The sequence below is a fragment of the Microtus ochrogaster genome, chromosome 15, assembly GCF_000317375.1.
Source record: "Microtus ochrogaster isolate Prairie Vole_2 chromosome 15, MicOch1.0, whole genome shotgun sequence".
Classification (NCBI taxonomy): domain Eukaryota; kingdom Metazoa; phylum Chordata; class Mammalia; order Rodentia; family Cricetidae; genus Microtus; species Microtus ochrogaster.
Genome location: NC_022017.1, coordinates 13156218 through 13177137, shown reverse-complemented (window position 1 = coordinate 13177137; position 20920 = coordinate 13156218). Strand labels below are relative to the sequence as shown.

The following is a 20920-nucleotide window of genomic DNA, read 5'->3' as shown; positions in this document are numbered from 1 at the left end:
AACAGCTTCAACACACTCAATAAAATAATTATTGTTTTGACATTGTGGTAACCCAGCAGCTCCTTTGTAACCTTTGCCAATCACAGTGTCTGGGCTCCTCCCTACAGGTTAACTATTTTCTCCTGTTTTATTTTCCTTTCTACTTTCATCACCTGTGTACCTCTAAACAAACACTTCTAATATGAATGCATGGAGCCATATGCTGCATTCCTTTTATCTAACCATTGTGCTTTCAAGATTTGTGTTAAAAAAAAAAAGATTTATGTTCAAGCTGTGTGGTTGTTCGTGGGGTAAACACTCCATGGTGTTTTTACTGTTCTGCTATTGGGAATATTTGGGATAGTCACAGCTGAGAGTGTCAAAGGGAAAAAAATCACATCAATTTAATACAAAGATAATAATAAGCTTTATTGTATTTTGCCTTTTTAATTTCCCTTTGATGCTAAGAATGTAGCCCAAAGTTTCATGCATGCAAGGTAAGCTACACCCCCAGTACAACTGATCTATATTTCCAGGCCTTATCTGTTTTTAATACTCAATCAGTAGCTTTTATTTTGTTTTGAACATTTCTTTCTTGTCTCTAAATTTAAAAAGCATTTTTCCATAATATCTTCTGAAAACATTATTTATATTTTATATTTGAGTATGTAACTTATCTATTATTGGTTTTAAAAGATTTCTTTTTATTACTACTTTTAAATTACGTGTGTGTGTGTGTATGTGTGTGTGTGTGTGTCTGTGTGAGCATGTGCTGTGAGTGCAGATGCCCACTTCGTCTAGAAGAGAGTGTTGGACCCCCTAGAGCTGGAGTTCAGACTGCTGTGAGCTGCCTGATGTGGGTGCTGGGAATCTAACTCAGGTTCTCTGCAAGAGTGGTGTACTCTCATAAAGACGGAGCCATTTCCAGCTCCTGGAACTGGCTACTGTAGTTGGTAATTCTTAACTGATTTATTAATGCTTCTCCTTTATTTCAGGGCTTTTTATTTTATGTTTTATCCAGATTTTCTGGCTGTCCTTAGCAGGGCAGTTGGTCTGAATCATCTAGTTTACATTCTCAGCATCAGAAATGTCTTTTAAAGTTTTAGTTTCATTTTGACTTAAAAATGATCGGTTTTGTGCAAGACACTGGCTCACTCTGAAGCATATACAGAAAACAGCAACAGCAAAGCAAAACAAAACAAAAAATCTGCTCTGTCTTGTTAAGGAGCCTCACTGAATGTATTTACTAAAACAATTTAAGAGCCCGAAAAACTATTTTATAGATTGATACCAGTTCCTATTTTTGTATATTACTTTTTCATTTATGAGCTCAAAAGAGGCTTCTGTTTCTTCAGAACTTTTCCTGGGTTTAAAATTCTCTTAGCAGAGAACTTGCTACATTAACTGAGCAGGACTGTTTTTATAGTAGAATAATTTCAGAACTCTAATCATATGGAAATTTAAATACATACCCCCAAACATGAACTTGCTAGTACAGCAGTTTAACCTTTACAGTAGCCACAGTGGTCACCCCCCTTTCTCTGTTTATCTAGAATTTAAACCTTTATTTTGCCCAAAGATGGACTGTATGCAAACCACATCCAGAATGATTTTAGTTTGTACTGCAAAATGTGAAGAAAATGTTTTCAGTTGACGGCAGCTAGATCAGTGACATCCGATGCTCCAGGAACTGTTTTTTTGTTTTTGTTTTTGTTTTTGTTTTTGTTTTTGTTTTTGTTTTTTTTTACAGCATTCAAGATGCACAGGGACAGAATAGTAACTCACATGATTTTTTGGCAAGGAAAAGCTGGCTACGTGGCTGATGTTAAATTTGCTTTGAAGGCATTCAGATCAAGAGATGTCTGAAGACTGTGAGGCTGCAGCAGGGAGAGGATTGTGCAGTTAGTAAACAACTGCAGGAAGCTGTGGCAAGGCAGTTCGCTGGTAAAGCCATTTGCAGCTCCGAGCAACAGAATAGAGAGACTCTAGAGAGGAAAACCTGACACGGCCTTCAGGGAGTGCTACTCAAGACAGTGAAGGCAGAGAGGCTGCCATGCTAGAGACTTTTCTTGCTGGCCCATGGTGCTGTCAGTGTGACCCCGCTTTGCCCTGCTCTTCTTGGACTTTAAGATTTACCAGGGACAGAGTTAGCTTTGTTGATGTTGAGCTGCCCTTAGAGTTAGGCTTTACCATGGCCACACACTTCCTTCTTGCTCAGCTGTTTAGATGAATACTCATTACCTTTTACATTGTTTTCAAAGTGTGGTCCAGGGATATCTCCTTGCTCACTGTCTCAGTTAGGGTTCTTGTACTGTGGTAAATACCGCAACCAAAAGCAACCTTGAGGGGAAAGAGTTTTTCTCAACTTATAGCTTATAGTCCACCATCCAGGGGAGTGACAACCCCCAGCAGGGACTGAAGCGGAGGCCATGGAGGAGTGCTGTCACTGGCCTGCTCCTCATGGTGTTTGCAGCCTGCTTTCTTATACACCACATGACCAGGGTTGGCACATCCTACAATAGACTGGGCCCTCCCATATCAGTCACTAAGTAAAGAGAGGACTGGCTTGCCCTCGGGCTTATCTCGTAAGTGCATTTTCTCATTGGACATTCTCTCTTCCCAGATGACTCAGGCTTACATCCAGTTCACATATAACTAATCAGCATATTTAACATCAGAGTCTCCTAAGGGGTCTCCAGGACTCAACTAGTTTATTTTTTACTGGGCTGTAGTGTGCTTTTTTTGAGTCATTCTTTCCTGGGAACACTGTAGAATTTTCCAGGGGATCCAGGACATTCGCTACCACCCGAGACTAAGAGTAAAAACACACATTAGTGTTCAGCTGTCGTCTCTTAAGCCAGTCTTTAAAAAACCTTGCCAAAACGTAAGACACTGGTTCTTCCTCATATTATTAATCCTTTGAAATATGATAATTTGAGTTTTGAAAACGTTATGACTTAGTGTTTGTAGCTTTTTTCCTTCCTTTTTTTTTTTTTTGAGACAAGAATCTCAAAATGTAGCCCTGGTTGGACAAGAACTCACTGTATCGACCAGACTGACCTGGAATTCACAGAGATCTGTCTGCCTCTGTTGCCTGAGTGCTGGAATCAAAGGTGTGGACTGCACGCCTAGCTTTGTAGTTGGTAACTTTTAATAAACTAACAAAAATGTAAATGTTTCATACTTTTAACTGTTTAGACTGATATAGTAACACAAAACCACTCTTTGGAGTCCTCTTTGAATTTTTTCGATGAAATGAGATCCTCAGATGAATAGGTTTGATGACCGTTGTTTTAAATTCTGTCAACTTCAGATGGAATCACGGTTCCTCTTCCTGAAGGAGGCATAGATTTCTCATTGTGGTAGTTTGAATAGGTATGGCCTCCAAAGACTCTGTGTTTGAATGCTTGGCCCATAGGGAGTGGTACTATTAGGAGGTCTGGCCTTGTTGGAGTAGGTGTGGCCTTGTTGGAGGAAGTGTGTTACTACGGAGGTAGGCCTTGAGGTCTCATAAGCTTAAAGTACACCCAGTGTAGCACTTAGCCTCCTTCTACCGCCTGCCGATCAAAATGTAAAACTCTCAGTTCTTTCTCCAGCACCATGTCTGCCTGCATGCCACCATGTTACTCTCCATGATGATAATGGGGTAAATCTCTGAAACTGTAAGTCAGCCCCAATTAATTGTTTTCCTTAAAAGAATTGCTGTGGTCATGGTGTCTCTTCACAGCAATAGAATTCCTAGCTAAGACACACTTCCACTTTCTATATATTCTGTAAACTTCTGTGTTATACAGCTTAGTTCTTTGTTTTCTTTATATGATGTGAGTGACAGGCTTTATATTAGGTAAGAGTTCTTTAAGACTTCCAGGGTAGGGCTGGAGAGATGGCTCAGTGGTTAAGAGCATTGCCTGCTCTTCCAAAGGTCCTGAGTTCGATTCCCAGCAACCAGATGGGAATCTGGTGCCCTCTTCTGGCCTGCAGGCATACACACAGACAGAATGTTGTATACATAATAAGTAAATGTTAAAAAAAAAGACTTCCAGGGTATACTTTGCCCAGTGTAGTATGAACAGTTGTTCACAATTATTTGTATCATTGTTATCAGTATCAATGTCCAGATCACTGGTTTATCTGAAAAGCAGTGTACATTTAAAAACTTGGCAACAGTTGGGCATGTTGGCATACACCTAAAATCCAAGTACTCTACAGGCTGAGGCAGGAGAATCCCCATGAGTTAGAGGCTAGCCTGGACTGTGTGACTCTCAAAAAACAAACGGATCAGGATGTATCCCAGTTGGTAGAGTATTTATCTATCATGGACAAAGCCCTAGGTCTGATACATTGCACTAAAAAAGAGGGAGCCTGGTGTAATGGACCATGCCATAATCTCAGCATTGGAAAACAATGGTAAGAGAATACTGTAACCTTGAAGGTCATCCTGGTTCACATAGCAAACATTGTCTCAAGGTACTCAAGTAAACAGAATTAATGTGCCATGTGGAAGGAGAATAAAGACTTTTCTTAACTCATTACAAATGAATTATAGTCATTATAAATTGGTTACAAAAACGTTCTACTGAGCCAGATATGGGTGTAGACACCTGTAAGCAGCACTTGGGAAACTAAGGCAAGAGGATTGCAGGTTCTAGGCCAGCCTGGGCTACACATTGTGAGATGAGAGGTTAGGATATATAGTGAGACTATTCCTCTAAACAAAACAAAACATAAAATATGTCAGAGCTAGGGGATTGGCTCAGTCAGTAAAGCCCTTGCAAGAAGACATGAGTTCAATCCCTGAAACCTAAGGCTGGGTAGGGTGCTGTGTGCTTGTAATTCTAGCACTAGGAAATAGAAGACAGACAGACAATCTCTGAGGCTCACTGTCCAGCTAGTCTAGGCTAATTGATGAGCTCCAAGTCATGAAGTGAAGTGCCCTGTCTCAAAGGAAGTAGACCATGATCCCGAACATGACACCCAAGGTTGTCTTTTAACTTACACACATACATGTGCGCGCGACACACACACACACACACACACACACACACACACACACACACACACACACACACACACACACACACACACACACACACACTTCCCCAAAACAGGCATGACAGATAAATAAAACATTATTATGTGACCAACAGTTACAGTGAGACCTGGCTTCTTAGAAGCTTGATGAGCACAGTATGCTGTACTTCACAAATATTCTGAAGAGCTGAATTACTACTGTTCCTTATGTGCAGTACTTATATCCCCCACCTATGCTGCCCCTGCTTCAAAGAGACTTACAGTGACTTGTATTTAGGTTTTCAGAAGGCAGCCTTATTTTCTGAAGCCCTTATGTTAAAGAATTGACCACTTGTCCTGGAGGCAGGCTGGAGAATCTAACAATTGAACAAACTGGCTTAGTAGCCCAAGGTGGGATACCTATGTTTCTCATCATTTCTTGTTTAGACTGCCCTTCTATACCAGTTAGCCTTCCCTGATTTCCCAGACAAAAGAGTAAATTTAACACTTTAAAGTCAAAATATTTTAGGCAGGTGTGGGAGGCAGAAGCATTTGGCTTTCTATGAGTCTAGGACAGTTTGATCTACATAGTAAGTTCTAGATTTTTACCAAACCAGTCCCAAGGCTTCTACTGCTGCTAGTACCGTGGAGAAATAGCATGCTTCTCTGCTGAAATGAGAGCGTAGAATCCTTATATGAGTAAGTTCATAATATTGTGTTGAGTTGACTTTATTTTTTCCTAAAAATGTGTGCTTATCCCACAAAAGGGTTCATTGAGAATGTCACTTGGGCTGGCATGGTATTTAATTATGCTGATGAAGTGTTAGGTGACCCCTTTGATATAGACTGTGTTAGCATTCTGTTTCTGTGAAGAGATACCATGACCAGGGCAACTCATATAAAACAAAGCATTTAATTGGGGTATAGGTGTAATTTTTCTGTGTCTTGGCAGATACTTTCCAAATAACCATTCAGAGACTTAATATAAATTATAAATGTTCAGCCAATAGCTCAGGCTTTTTTGTAGATGGAAGTTTTTGGTCTTGCTTGGTTCCTCAGTGGTTCAATCAACAATAAAACACACATAATTTTATATTAATTATAAGCATTTTGGCTATTACCTCAGCTTATTAACTAGCTCTTATAACTTAAATTAACCCATGATTCTTATCTATGTTTAGCCATGTGGATTGGACCTTACTCAGTGAGGCATTCTCATCTTGCTTACTCTGCATCTGGGTAATGACTGCAGACTGAGCTTTTCCTCTTCCCAGAATTCTCCTAGTCTGGTCTCCCTGCCTATACTTCTGGCCTGGCTACTGGCCAATCAGCATTTTATTAAACCAATACAAGTGACAGACCTTTACAGGGTACAAGAGCATTATCATACAGTACTTGTTAATATTGAACTTTTACATTTTAAATTAACACTTTTTTTTTATCTACACTTCGTCAGGTAGCTTGGTACCTTTCCTCAGTATAGCATGCATATCTTGCTTTTCTCTGCATCTGTTTGTGACTCCTGACTCCTCCCTTCTTCTTCCCAGCATTCTCTGTTTGGCTCTCCCCCTAACCTTATTCTGTCCAGCTATTAACCAGTCAACTTCTTTATTAAACCAGTCATAGTGAAATATATTCACCAGTATAAAGGAATATTTCATATTTCCCCCTTTTTGTCTAATTAAAAAGGAAGACTTTTAACTTTAACATAGTAAAATTTATACAACAAAACAGTTATTAAGAATTACAGTTACAATATCCAGTCCACTTGTATCCAGTAAATTTGGCAAATTAAGAGAAAATACTCTATTATTTATCTTTGTGACTCTAAAGTTTTATATCTAATTTACTTTTTATCATAACTAAGGAAAACTTTAATTATGACCATCTAGTCTTCACCTCCATCAAAGACCCCAGAAGGGTGAAATGTTACCTAATGACAGGGACATTTGGTTGCCTAGACAGTCACCACAGGTTCTTCTGTAAAACTGAGGCATCTAACTTTGGCCTACAGGCAGGCCTAGTATTTCTGACAGACATTTCTGAGAAACGGGATTTTGATAAACTGTCCTATCTTGTCTTTGAAAAAAATTTGCAGTCACCTTTTTGTGCTGCCCTGCTGGTCCAGTTTGGACAGTACGCTGTCAGCAATTGAGACAAGGGCAGTTTTTTTGTTTTGCCATAAAGAAAACAAACTCCATATGGAGTTTCTTTGATGCCTATCATATTCTTTGAAGTAGATTGGTACTGCAAGGAACATATGTGTCTTACTGTCATGAAAAGCCTTAGGTTATTAAACATATTAAATGTCATATTCTGTAGGTTTTGAAGTGTTTGAAGACCGTCTACCTATCTAAATATATCTGTTTATGTCCCTGAAAACATACCTGACATGTCCATGGACAGTATAGACTGTCCATTGTACACAAGTCATCCAAATATGATTTTTTTGTTTTATGTTTGAGCAGATAAAATATATATAATGAGTCTTATAGTTCTTCAAGGTTTATTGTTTGTAGCCAGAATTCTTAGAGGGTCTTCCTCGTTCAAACCTCATCATCCTTAAATCCATAGCCTTTCATTTCCTGTGGAAATAAAAACATAACCTCTTCCCCAAACTAACACATCTTTTGACTTCCATTTTGAAGTCAAGACATTTATCAAATATATAGGTTGATTTAATCCAAAAGCTTTTATAATCCAGTGTCTCTTAGCAGCTATCTCTTCTTTCTCAGCAGTCAAAAAATTCAAAGACAACACAATAACATACAATATCCAGACTGACTGTGTATTTTTTATCTTTAAACATACCATAACCCATTCAGAGGCTTTTTGGTGGGGGGAGGTCTGGATCTGTTTTTACATAGCATCTATATTGTTTTTTGATCGCATGAGACAAATCTTAAACAGCTACATTAGTTGCCACCAGTGCAGTTTAAGATAGTACATGGCAGCTGGTTCTTCCTGCAGGCAGCTGCCATAAGATAACCTCTCTGTATCTCAGCCCATGTGAGAGACTGCAGGAACCCATGATACAACTTAACTCTTGGTCTGCTGGCATGGCTCATGCTGGCAGCTCAAGCCCACAGGCAGATACTGGCATCTCTGTACTGCAGCTGGCATCAGAGGCACAAGACTAGAAAGCTGTGTCTGGCTTTATGTGCTTTTAGAACCTTCCCTCAAGCTTTGTCAGGTTACACATGGAAATTCTGGCCTACACATTGGTCATCTTTTGTAGGCAGAATTTTCCTGTGTCTCGGCAACAACTTCCCAAGTAACTATTTACACTTAATATAAATTATAAATGAATGGTCAATAATTCAGGCTTGTTAATAGCTAACTCTTATATTTTAAATTAACCCATATTTTTGATCTGCACTTTGCCATGTGGCTTGGTACCTTTCCTCAGTATAACTTGCCCATCTTGCTTCTCTCTGTGTCTGTTTGTGATTCCTGACTTCACCCTTCTTATCAGCATTCTCTGTTTGGGTCTCCCCCTAACCTTATTCTGTCCAACTATTGACAAGTCAGCTTCTTTATTAAACCAATCAGAGTGACATATATTCACATATTGTAAAGGAATTGCTTACAGTTTAGAGGTTTATTTCATTATCATCATGGCAGGGAACATGATGGTACATACGTACATAGGCAGATATAGTGTGGGAGAAATAGCTGTGAGTTTTACATCTCTTTAGAGCTGCAGGCAGCAGGAGAGAACCACACTAAGGCTTGGGCCTTTGAAACTACAAAGGCCACCCCAGTGATTCACCTACAAGGCCACACCTACTCCAACAAGGTCACATTTCCTGATCCTTCTCAAATAGTGCCACTCCCTGATGACTAAGCATTTAAATATATGAGCCATGGGCCATTCTTATTCAAATCACCACACAGACCATACCTTCAGGAAGCTTATAACCTTGTAGTCCTCACATAAGCAAGCCTAGGGAGTATTGCCTGTATAGGTACTATTAGAGGAAGGGAGCTTCCAGATTACTTATGAGATGAGATGGTGTTAAAGATTGCCTAAACTTGAATCTGTCTGTAAATGGAGAAGTTTGGCCTCAGGGTGCTTGTAAGAGGAAATACCTTTTACAAAGGCACTGAAACCCTGAAACCATGGGTGCTCTGGAGAAAGAGAATACAATGTAGCTTTGTAAAATGAAGCTAGAGAGGCGTCAGAGGAGGGTCTAAGGAAAGTCCTGGAGGGGACGCCAGCGGCAAAGGAGAGGAGTAGTCTAGATAGGGTGAAGGTAGAGTTTGGGTCCAGTTGAGTCTGGTGATTATGAGACATTCAGATGGAGACATTGAAAAAACAATTTGATATTTTTGAGGGAGATAGAACAAATAAAATAGGACATAGTAACGATTTGTGCATTGTGGCATGCCTGTAATCTTAGCACTAGAGAGACTGAAACAGGAGAGGAAGAGAATCAACAAAAGGCTTCAGCAGCAATTAGTTTGTGTGTGGTGGACAGATGCAAATTGGATTGCACAGTGGAGAAATGGATCTGGCCAGTTCATTTTAAAAATCTGCACTAAAGGTAATAGATACTTACTTACTCATTTTAAGCCACAGCATACACAAAGGTCAAATCGTTTTTTATTCTTTGAAATTATAACACAATTCCATCATTTCCCACCTTCTCTTTTCCCCCCTCAATCTCTATGCATGCCCCCTGCTCTCAAATTCATGACTTCTTTATCTTTAATTATTACTGCATGTGTATGTATGTGTTCTTAAATATATAAATACAATCTGCTTAGTATATATAATGTTATCTGTATATGTATATGATCTCAGGGTGGTCCACTTGGTATTATATGGAGCTTTTCCTAGGGGAAGATCATTTCTCCTACGCTCAGCATTCCCCAGTTGCCCATAGCTCTTTGTCTAGAGTTGAAGCTCCCAAAGCTTTCCCCATTCCCTGTTAGTGTGACCATTGGTGTCATCATTGTGCAGATCTTTAGGCATTCATGTTGATGAGACTTAAGGGATGTAGCCTCTCTGACATTTCTAGGAGAAGCACTCTCAAAGCAAATTTCCTGTTCCTCTGGTTCTTATAATCTTTCCAGCCCCTCTTCTGAAATGAGCTCTGAGCCTTAGGTACAAGAATTGTGTTGTAACTGTATCAGTTGGGAATGGGCATCACTTGTCTTGTTCTCTACATTTTGATTAGTTGTGTTTTTTTTATAATGGTTTCTATCAGTTGCAAAGAAAAGTTTCTTTGATGAGGAGTGAGAGGTATATTTACCTGTGAGTACAGGATAAATATTTAGAATGTAGAAGGGATTATGCTTGCTTAGTAAAATGGCAGTTGTAGATTCTCCAAGATCCATGACTTTATCAGCTCCAGGTATCCATGGCTTCATTTTCAGTACCGGGTATGACTTTTCCATTTGTTGGCCAGGTCTTAAAATTAACAGGCTATTGGTTACTGCCAAGGTATGCATGCCACCATTGAACTGTCAGGTTATTATGCCATGGTGGTCATTATTGTGGTTCATATGGGGAAATGCTATTAGTAAACAAACAAACCAAAAAAAGAGATGCTCAGCACATAAGGTGCTCACCTAACAAACTGAGTTTAATTGGAACCTACATCAAGGTAGAAGGAGAGAACTAACTCTGAAAATTATCCTCTTACCTCCACATGGGCACTTTTCTCATTCATGTAAACATGCTTTTTCTCCTTGATGTAAACACATAATCAAAAACTCAGTTTGTTTAAAAAGAAAATAGTAAAGAGTGAACACAGATTGTAATGCCATTTCAGAAACTGTTCTGTTTCATATGTTGATATTATGGCACCAGAACCTCACACCTTAGGCAAGTGCACCAGGGAGATTCTCCCCAGCCTTTGCATTTCTGATCACAATTTGGCCTTTATTGAATGGATGTTCAGCACTTTGTGTTACAGTTTACTTTTTTTTTTTTTTTTTTACTTAACTTTGAAAGAAGCCTTGAGGAAGACGTTTGCAAAGTTAGGCCACTGCCCACAAACTGTAAACGGAAGAGTGGATTCATAGGAAATTGCCTACTCTGCTACTTCTCTAGACAGCTTACATTGTCTGTATGGTTCATTGCCAGTTTTTTCTTTTCAGGGTTTTGGCTCTTTGCACTGAATGTAACCTAGACTGATCGTCTCAGGCTTGTGTTGCCCCAGGATACTGTCTAAGGTAAGTTTTATCTTCAGTAATTCATTTCATTTTTTTTAAAAAAGGAAAGTATATGGGAAGACTTCTTTCTTGAATTCTTTTTTTTAAAAGAAGATTTTTTTAGGGGCTGGAGAGATGCTTCAGTGTTTTAAGAACCCTGGCTGATCTTCCAGAGGACCTGGCTTCTGTTTCTTACACACACAGTCTGACTCATAACTGTCTGTAACTCTAGTTGCAGGGGACCTGATGCAATCCTCTCATCCCCTCTGGCACCAGGGACATGTGTGGTATAGAGATGAACATGTAGGCAAACACTCTTACAGATTGGTGGGGGGGCGAAGAGATTAAAAAATAAATTTTATAATTCAGAATTTCTTTTGAAAATAGACTTAATTGTGTTTTGTGTTTTTGTTTTGTTTTCTTTTTTGAGACAATAGTCTCTCTACATAAACCTGGGTGTTCTGGAACTCACTATGTAGACTAGGCTGGCCTTGAACTCACAAGGACTTGTCTAGTGAGCCTCCTAAGTGCTCAGATTAAAGACATTTGCTACCATGCCTGACAATTCATTTTTATTTCTTGTATATGGGTGTTTTACCTGCAGATGTGTCTGTTGTGCTAATGTATGTAGTGCTGGTGGAGGCTGTCTAATCCTCTGGAACTGGAGTTTCAGATGGCTATTAGCTGCCAGATGGGTTCTGGGAACCATACCTATGTCCTGCTGTTAATACTGAGCCATCTCTGCAGCCCCGAATTTTCTACATCCTTTTAGAAATGCAAATGTGTTCATAGTTTCAGCTTTTTGCATTCTTGTTTTAGCTATTTCTTTTAAAATACATTAGTACTGAGACTGGGATGTAGCTCAGTTGTAGAGTGCTTGCCTACAATGCCTGATGCCCAAGTTGGTCCCTAATACCACACACATAAACACTCACAAAATGTACTGGCGTTCAGATTGATACTGATATTTGATTCATTTTGTGTGAAGTTAGTTATTAGGATTAGCAACTGAAGATTTAAGTGGGCAGTCCTTACTGCTCCAGCCCACATTTGTCTTCTAAAAGAGATTTAACAAGTCACTTTGCTGAATCTGCTCCTGTGGCCTATAGACCCCTTCAAAACTTAATTTCAGGGAGCTGGCTCAGAGTTTAAGAACACTGACTGGTCTTCCAGAGGACCTGAGTTCAATTTTTAGCAACCACATGGCGGCTCACAACCATCTATAATGACATCTGGTGCCCTCTTATGGCATGTGTATAATAAATAAATAGATAGATAAATGGATAAATAAAACAAAACTTAATTTCAGACTTTCAGTCAGTATTGTTTAATACAGAATTCCTGTTGACAGAAGTTTCTGTCCTGCCTGGTTCAGCCATTCAGTCCCAAAGAAACACACATTAATTATTAACTAGTTGGCCTATTAACTCAGGCTTCTTATTAACTAACTCTTATATCTTAAATTGACCCATAATTCTTGTCTGTGTTAGCCATGTGGCTTGGTACCTTATATTAGTGAAGCATTCTCATCTTGCTTCCTCTGCATCTGGGTGATGATTGTAGACTGAGTCTTTTCTCTTCCCAGAATTATCCTCTTCTGATTGCTCCACCTATAATTCCTGCCTGGCTACTGGCCAGTCATACAAGTAACAGATCTTTATAGGATACAAGACCATTGTCCTATAGTAAATCCCTGTGTAAGTCTTGTCTTAAGTTATCTTATTTGGTGGTGCTGGCATCAAACCCAAGGCAAACTAGGCACATACTAGGCAAACTCTGTATCAACTTTGCCCCTGCTCTTCTAAAAGACTGGTTGTTTTGTTTTTTGTCAAGACAGGGTTTCGCTGTAGCTTTGGAGCCTGTCCTGGCACTAGCTCTTGTAGACCAGGCTGGCCTCAAATTGACAGAGATCTGCCAGCCTCTGCCTCCCGAGTGCTGGGATTAAAGGTGTGTGCCACGAAGACTATTTTTGTTTCCTGGATAAACAGTGGTTTGTGATTTTATGTCTTGGTTTCTGCTTTTTTTCCTCTTCTTTCAGCATCTAGACGAGGAAGGAGACACAGATGCTTTACCTCCCCTGTTGCCCTTTCTCCTGTGTCCTCTGCAGGGTCTTTTCTCATCTGAGTTGAGAAAACCTGCTGTTACTGCACTAGTAGCCATCTGTTGTCTTACCGATGTCTTTCAGCAGCTACAGTCTTGTCTATAGACTTCTTACAAACTTTGGATGTTTTTAAACAGATAATATAAAAATAGAAAAATCATACATACTTAAAGATACACATGCTGTTTTGATACGTATATGCATTGTGCACTGTTTAAGTCTGGATAAATAAATCTACTTCCTCAAATAGTTCTCATCTTTGTGGTGAAAACATTGGAAACCTTTCTCTTTAGCTCTTTCCTTTTAGATTTGTTTTTATTTTTAATTATGAGTTGGGGGGTGTCTGGTGAGGCAGGTACTCTTAGAGGTCTGAGGCAAGTGCTGGAGTTATCAGTGCTCATGAGCCCACATGGGAGTTGGGAACTAACTCCTGTCTTCGGCAAGAGCAGTGTGCACTCTTAACTTCTGAGTCATCTTTGCAGCCCCCATCTAGCTTTTTAAAATATAGTGTATAACCATCATCTGCAATTACCCTGCTACACAATAGCATATCAGAGCTAGGAAATAACATTTTAAAACTTAATTTTTATTCTTTGTGTGTGAGTGTCATGCTTGCAAATATGTCATGTGTGTGCCTTGCTTTCACAGAGCTCAGAAGAGAGCATTGGATCCTCTGAAACTAGATATTGCTGGTTGTGAATATCCACATGGTTGCTCTTAACTGTTGCCCCATATTTTAACATTTTAAATAAAAAGCACTTCAGTTGGTTAATTCATTTGTGCCTACATAGAAACTCACCGAATGTCTATCAAATGTACAGGGTTTTTTGTTTTGTTTTGTTTTGAGACAGGGTTTCTCTATGTAGCCTTGGTTGGAACTCAATCTGTATAGACCAGGCTGACTTTGAATTTAGAGATTTGCCTGCCTTTGCCTCCCAAGTGCTGGGATAAAGGTGTGCACCACTTTGTCCAGCTGCAGTTGTACAGTTTTAAGTAAACTGAGTACAGAGATTAACAAGTTCTAATATTTGATTTCAAGGGTTTAGAAACATCCCTGTTACATAGAGAATCTCTATGAGCAAAAAAATCTAGAAAGATATTAAAGGTTCATAATAGAATTTAGACAGTCTGGCCAGTGGTTTCGCATGCCTTTAATTGCAGCACTCAGGTGGCAGAGGCCAGCCTGGTCTACAGAGTGAGTTCCAGGACAGCCAAGGCTACACAGAGAAACCCTGTCTCAAAAAACAAACTAACAAACAAACAAACAAACAAACAAACAAAGAATTCAGACCACCTCACTGAGGAAACCATCTTTTCCACTCAGAGATGGGTCAGGAAATACTTTATATAAGCTGACCTTTAGATGGTAAGTATTGGTGACAACATGGGTGAGAGAGACAGAGGAAAGAATATGACAGAAATATGGAAGCCTAATGCAGCTGGCATATTGGTGATGCATGATGTAGGGTCACTCACTGTGCCGGAACAAAGCGAGCAGGTAAGGCTGGAGAGAGTGGAGGCTGAAGCCTAGACAGCTTTGACAACTCCAACATACTTGCCTAGTTTTATAGAAGACATTCACAGGATGTGTATAACATTGCTCACATGGTAATTATCAGTTACTAAGCTGCTGTCCTGTGAGTGCTGAGCGTAGTGCCAGGTTAAGACTATCCATTATTTAAATGTATGATAAGATGATGGAATGTTCTGCTGAAGCAAGTTGAACAAATACCACACTTCTCAGGACAACTGTGCCACCTCTGGTTACTCCTTCCAGTGAATTTTTATATTGATTTTTCAACCACTGATACCTTACACACCCTTCAGTAGTTCCCAGATGACAGCCCTAGTTCACTATGTACTTTGAAGTATTGCATTCTGTTTTGTCAAAATGACAGTAAAACTGTCTTGGATCCTTAAGAATGATTTTAAGCTACATTTCGAAGCAAGAATGTCATTAAAGTTTGCAGGTAGATTTTTTCCAAATATTTATTTTTCCTTTTTAAGAATGAATGTGTGTGTGCATGCCTTTGTGTGGGTGTGCATGTGTGTACAGAAACCAGAAGTGTAGAAGATGTGTAGGATTGCCAGCAGCTGTAGTTATAGGTGGTTGTCAGCCACCCAATTCTGGTGCAGGGAGTCAAATTCAGGTTTTCTGCAATCATCAAGCCATGTCTCAGTATATAGGATTTTTAGGGGTGGGGTTTTGTTTGGGTTCTGCAGTTGAACCCAGACACTAGTGACTACTAAGCACACACTCTGCTTTTGAGTTGTACTCCTAACCTGTCAAGACTTAAAAGGAAACACATTTTTTTTTGTTTAGTTTTGTTTTTTGAGGCAGGGTCTCATCATTTGTCCTAGGTGCTCTGGAACTAGCCATGTAGACCAGGCTGACCCAGAACTCATAAAGATTAGTATTCCTCTGCTTCCTGAACACCACACCTGACTAAAGGAAACATATTTAAAACTAGTAAGATTAATTCCAAAAGAACAACAAAAGGTGAGTGAAAATAAGGGACAAAGTGTAGCACAAATAATAAAATCCCAGAGACAGATACAGTGTTAATGCTAAAGATCAGAGAAACAAAACAGAGCAATAAGCCATTAAAGACCTTTTCCCTCTACCAGTGCTCAGACCGAAGGGGCGGTCCTCAGACTGTCTAGACTGCACTGTCTCCACCAAACCTCAGACTCCACACTCCAGTGAGTTTCTGTCTTTTTCCTCCTTTATATTCCTTTCTCTGGCCAGTCATATTGCTCCTGTCTCCGTGTCCCTAGTGCTGGGATTAAAGATGTGAGCCACCGCCACCTGGATCTGTTTCTGGATCAATCTTGGGTAGCCCAGGGTAGCCTTGATCTCACAAAGAGCTGTCTGCCTGTCTCCCAAATCCTGGGATTAAAGGTGTGCCACCTTTTCCTGGCACTCTGATCTTCAGGCAAGGTTTATGTATTAAAATACAAATACAATGTCACTACAACAAAGAGGAAGACAGATTGTAGATGAGATACAGAAAGTAAGTACACTAGTGGAAAAATCAGGAAAGAGTTTTAGAGATAAAAATTAAGGATGTTAGAAGAAAAGGATGTGGGTAAATGCAAGGGTATTGTTAAATGTCGAAGTCACCATGTTGGGTCTATCGAAGACAAGCCTTGGTGAAACTCATACGTTCCAGGGTAGGAGTGTGAGGATTAGAATTATTTTTTTAATATTTATTTATTTATTATGTATAGAATGTTCTATCTGTGTGTGTGCCCGCAGACCAGAAGAGGGCACCAGACCTCATTACAGATGGTTGTAAGCCACCATGTGGTTGGTGGGAATTGACTCAGGACCTTTGGAAGAGAAGGCAATGCTCTTCACCGCTGAGCCATATCTCCAGTCCCGAGGATTAGAATTATTAAGCAAAAGGAACAGAGATATAATAGAAATGGGAGGCAGAAACACAGAGCATCATCGGGAGGGAAAAGAAAGTAGTTACTGAATCCTGAATTTGTCCTCATTTATTCTCCACATGCTTATATACTTTACTTCAAAAGGGGAAGGGGAAGTAACAGACTTTATTAACATGATGTAAGGACTAGACTTGAATTTGGTCCAGGTAGAGCAGATCTACCTCTATACCCAGAGTACTAATTAACCACAACCTAGGTCAGAATCTCTCATTTGTAGGGACATCTGTTGTCAACAACTTTGAAAGAGCAAAAATAACCTCAAACTCTCTGGCCTCTAGTCAAGGTGAAACAGGTTCACATCTGTGGGCCCTCATAGTTCGATTTCTGTCACCATACAAATGCACAAGGTAATTAACACGGAAAGAAAAAAGATTTGTCTTGATACAGGGTTTTTGAGGTTTTAGCCCATGACTTCTGAGTAAGGCAGTATATTGTGGCAATACCTCATGTTAGGACAAAACTGTTTACTTTGTGTTAACAAAAGAAAGAAGAGACCAGTATTCCCCCATCCCACTCTAAGAACATGTTCTCACAGACCCAAAGGTTTCTAGACCCAAACACCTTCCAAGTCTGTCACAGAACCAGGCTCTTACTATATAGATACCTGGGGGCATGTGAGATCCAAACAGGCAGGTGTGACCTGGAAATGCACAGAGAGATAGTGTGTTATGTGGACAGAATAGGGACATTTCCCTGTGTGACTTGCAGAAAAGGGTATGTATGGGAAGAAAGGAGGTTAGTGAAGAGTTTGGGAAGGTAAAGATTGCTACCAGAATCATGGGAATGGGGATATGAGGAAGGAAATGTTGTTACAGAATAGTGAACTTAATTTGGAAAATAAGCTTACATAAGTTAGGACACAAGAGGACCCAATAAATAATACTCCCCCTACCAAGTCTTAAATTAACAGAGGCACAGGACCAAGGAGTGAGACAAGTAGGGAATCAAAATTTCCCTTCCATTATGAGTGCAATTGGCTTTAGAGAGCTGGCTTCTATCTGAGGACAAGTAGGCCTCTTATTCTGAGCTCTGGGACCTCACAGGTATATTGAGATGGCAGCCCTAGTCTGAGGTAAGCTTGCCTCTTAGAAGAGTGGGAACAGAGCGGAATGGATGTCTGCGAGGTAAAGGAGCAGCAAAGGAGCTGGATTGCGCAAGTTGAGGCTGAGTTTCTTCTAGACACACTAATCAGATAAACACTTCACCCTGACAGCATGAGTCAGGAATTTACATCCCTAATAATAAAACATTGATATTGTATCATGAGGAAGGAAATATCAAGAGTATTGGTCGGGGATCTTTCTTTCTCTAGCATGCCCTTTGTCTCTCAGTCTTAACCAATAGTTCTGGGTCTGCCAAGGTATGCCCAGACCCTTCCTTCCTATCTCCCATGAATTATAATCAGAAACCTCTTCATTTCCATTTCCTCTTTGAAACACCTATGCATGGCTATCGCTGGCTTTGTAATGCCTGTGTTGTTTGAAGTGCAGCTGTCTTGTAGCGTATAGGCACCAAATAATTGTCTCACTCTCTGATGTCTAAAGGGCGTGCGTGAAGGAAGTCTCTTGTCCACCATATAATCTTTGCCTCAGCCCAGCCGGCTTAGGAAAAGCTGGGCAGGCATAATTCAAGGTCAGGCAGAACTCTCTGTGTGCTGAAGCCACCCAAGCCTGCTAATGCCCTGTTCTCTTTGCTGAGGCCAGCACAGCTGGCATTTGCTTGCTAGGCCAGAGTGGTCAGTGTATGCTGAGACTACCTGCACAGCTGACATTTAGTTTACATGAGCTTTTAGTGCCACCAACCACTGTGACAAGCTATGGCTTATTTTTGGTGAGACCTAAAAACCCCTAAGCTTTTGCTAAGGCTCTGAGCGTAATGCATGCAGCCCTGTCTCTATAGAAACAGCCACTTACCTAACAACAAAGTTGCCATAACTACAGTCACTGCTGAGGTCAAAATGCTGGGTGGCCTATAGTTTATAATACTCAGTAGCTAAAAGTTAGTGTACAGCTGCAAACACTCACTTGGCCTAATGTAAAAGAAAACGCTTTGTCCCTCCCTAAAGACCAGTTTAACAGAAAACTCAAAAATCCCACATGTAAAATGCCCTAAAATTTTAATCCATGTATTTCATGGAGATTTCAGTCTCAGGGCTGAGAAGTTGCCTCAGTGGTTCAGAACATTTGTTGCTCTTGCAGAGGACCCAGGTTTGACTCTCAGCACTCACATGGCAATTTATAACCCTTTGTAACTCCAGTCTCAGGGGATCTGATGCTTTGACCTCTAAGAACACCAGACAAAAAAAATAAATTTTAGTTCAATACACCAGAGGTTAGGGTGGTTGGGGCACAGAAATGACACTGTCCTTTTGATGGAAAATGAAATAAAAGATGATGTCATCCAAGGGGCCATGGTGATGCTTCTGTTACTAAACTTATATAGAGAACAGTGAGTTTCTTAGAGCAAAACCACAAAACTCAACAGACTTTGTAGGTGTGTTGGTGTATGCCTATAGTCATAATACTTTTAGAAGATGAAGGCAAGTTGATCAGGAGTTCAAGACCAACCTCAGCTACATAATTAAAACAAATAACTAGCCATCTGGTAGTGGCACATGCCTTTAGTCCTAGTACTCGGGAGACAGAGGCAGGTGGATCTCTGTGAGTTCGAGGCCAGCCTGGTCTACAGAGCGAGTTCCAGGACAGGCTCCAATGCTACACAGAGAAAGCCTGTCTCAAAAACAAAACCAAAAGAAAAAGAAATAACTCAGTTGACTTGCCTTGAGAGGTATTGTAAAGGTGCCTGACATTTCTGGAGAATGCCTGCCTCCTGGGCAGCTATTAGTTGAAGAAAAAGGGTTGAGAGCCACATATCTTGTCTTTCTGAGCTCTCAGGCAGGCTTCTATGCCTGCTCTGGGACAGAGAGCAGCTAGAAGTGAAGGGTGCAGGAAGATGAGGAAGCCTTCCTCTCCAGGTGCACAGTCACAGGGAAAGGCCAGGAGATAATTGAGAGTGGAAGTCTGTTGGCAAGTGGGGATTTAGAGTAGAGGGGCTTCCTCAGTGGCTGTCCGTATTGTGTACTAAGTGCGAATGTTTTGCCACTAATTCTCAGAAAAAAATGTTTCTTCCCAAGTCTCCTTAGGGACACTAAGCTTGAGACAAGCAGTAATTTTCTCAAGGTCACACATAAATAAGCATTAGTGTTTGAGTCTGTACTTAAAGCCACAGCAATCTTTGCATGTTTGTCACTGCTTCTTGCTCCTTCATGCTTAGCAATGGTAAGGTTGTCTGCTGCCACCCCAGCTGCTGGGTAGTTCAGTATCCTTTATTGGTCTGCTTTAGCCATTTCTACTCTTACAAGTTAGAAAATTGAGGTTTGGAATAGAACAGGCCAGACCCAATTGGACCATGATGACTGTGAAAAGATAATGGATTGAGGAGTGAGTATAGGGACAAAAGTTGGGGTTAAAGCCTTGAAGGCAGAGGATGGGCTGAAGGCAGAGGATGGGCGGAAGACAGATGATCGTTTCTGGGGATGGGAAGAGGAATCATTGAAGGGGAGGAGCAATGGCTGACAGACCAGGGACTGATAAGAGTCAAGCAAGTCAGACTAGAACAAGATGCTTAAAAACAAAACAAAACAAAACGGGCTGGAGAGATGGCTCAGAGGTTAAGAGCATTGTCTGCTCTTCCAAAGGTCCGGAGTTCAACTCCCAGCAACCACATGGTGGCTCACAACCATCTGTAATGGGGTCTAGTGCCCTCCTCTGGTCTGCAGGCATACAGACAGAATATTGTATACATAATAAATAAATAAATTAAAAAACAAACAAACAAACAAAAAAACCAAAAAACCCAAGTAGGTGGATCTAAAGGGTGAAGGAAGTAAAGTTGTAGTTGAAGTTCACCTGATAAGAGCGAGTGGTAATAGAACAGCTGCTCAGCAACTGCCAGTCTCTGTCTTCTGTCAGTGAGCATGAACCTAGTTCATGTCATGAACCTAGTCAGTGGCCAGAAGATATGAGGGGCCAGGGAGGGGCTAGAGAGAAGGCTCAGTGGTTAAGAGCACTGCAAAGGACCTACATGGTCATTCATAACTATCTATGACGCTACAACAGGCGCCCATGTGGTACATATACATGTATTCAGGCAAAGCATTTATACACATAAAGTAAAATAATCTTTTTTAAAATGATGTGAAGAGCCAGGTGGTGG

The 20920-nt window shown here is 40.4% G+C and overlaps 1 long non-coding RNA gene across 2 annotated transcripts in view; it reads left to right on the top strand.

Moving 5' to 3' along the window:
- LOC106143924 overlaps positions 1-20920 on the top strand; it is a 79009-nt gene that overhangs the window by 32837 nt on the left and 25252 nt on the right. For both annotated transcript variants that reach the window (XR_003377484.1, XR_001229061.2), the window contains one exon: positions 11098-11172. This is a non-coding gene — a long non-coding RNA (uncharacterized LOC106143924). The remainder of the gene's footprint in view (positions 1-11097; positions 11173-20920) is intronic.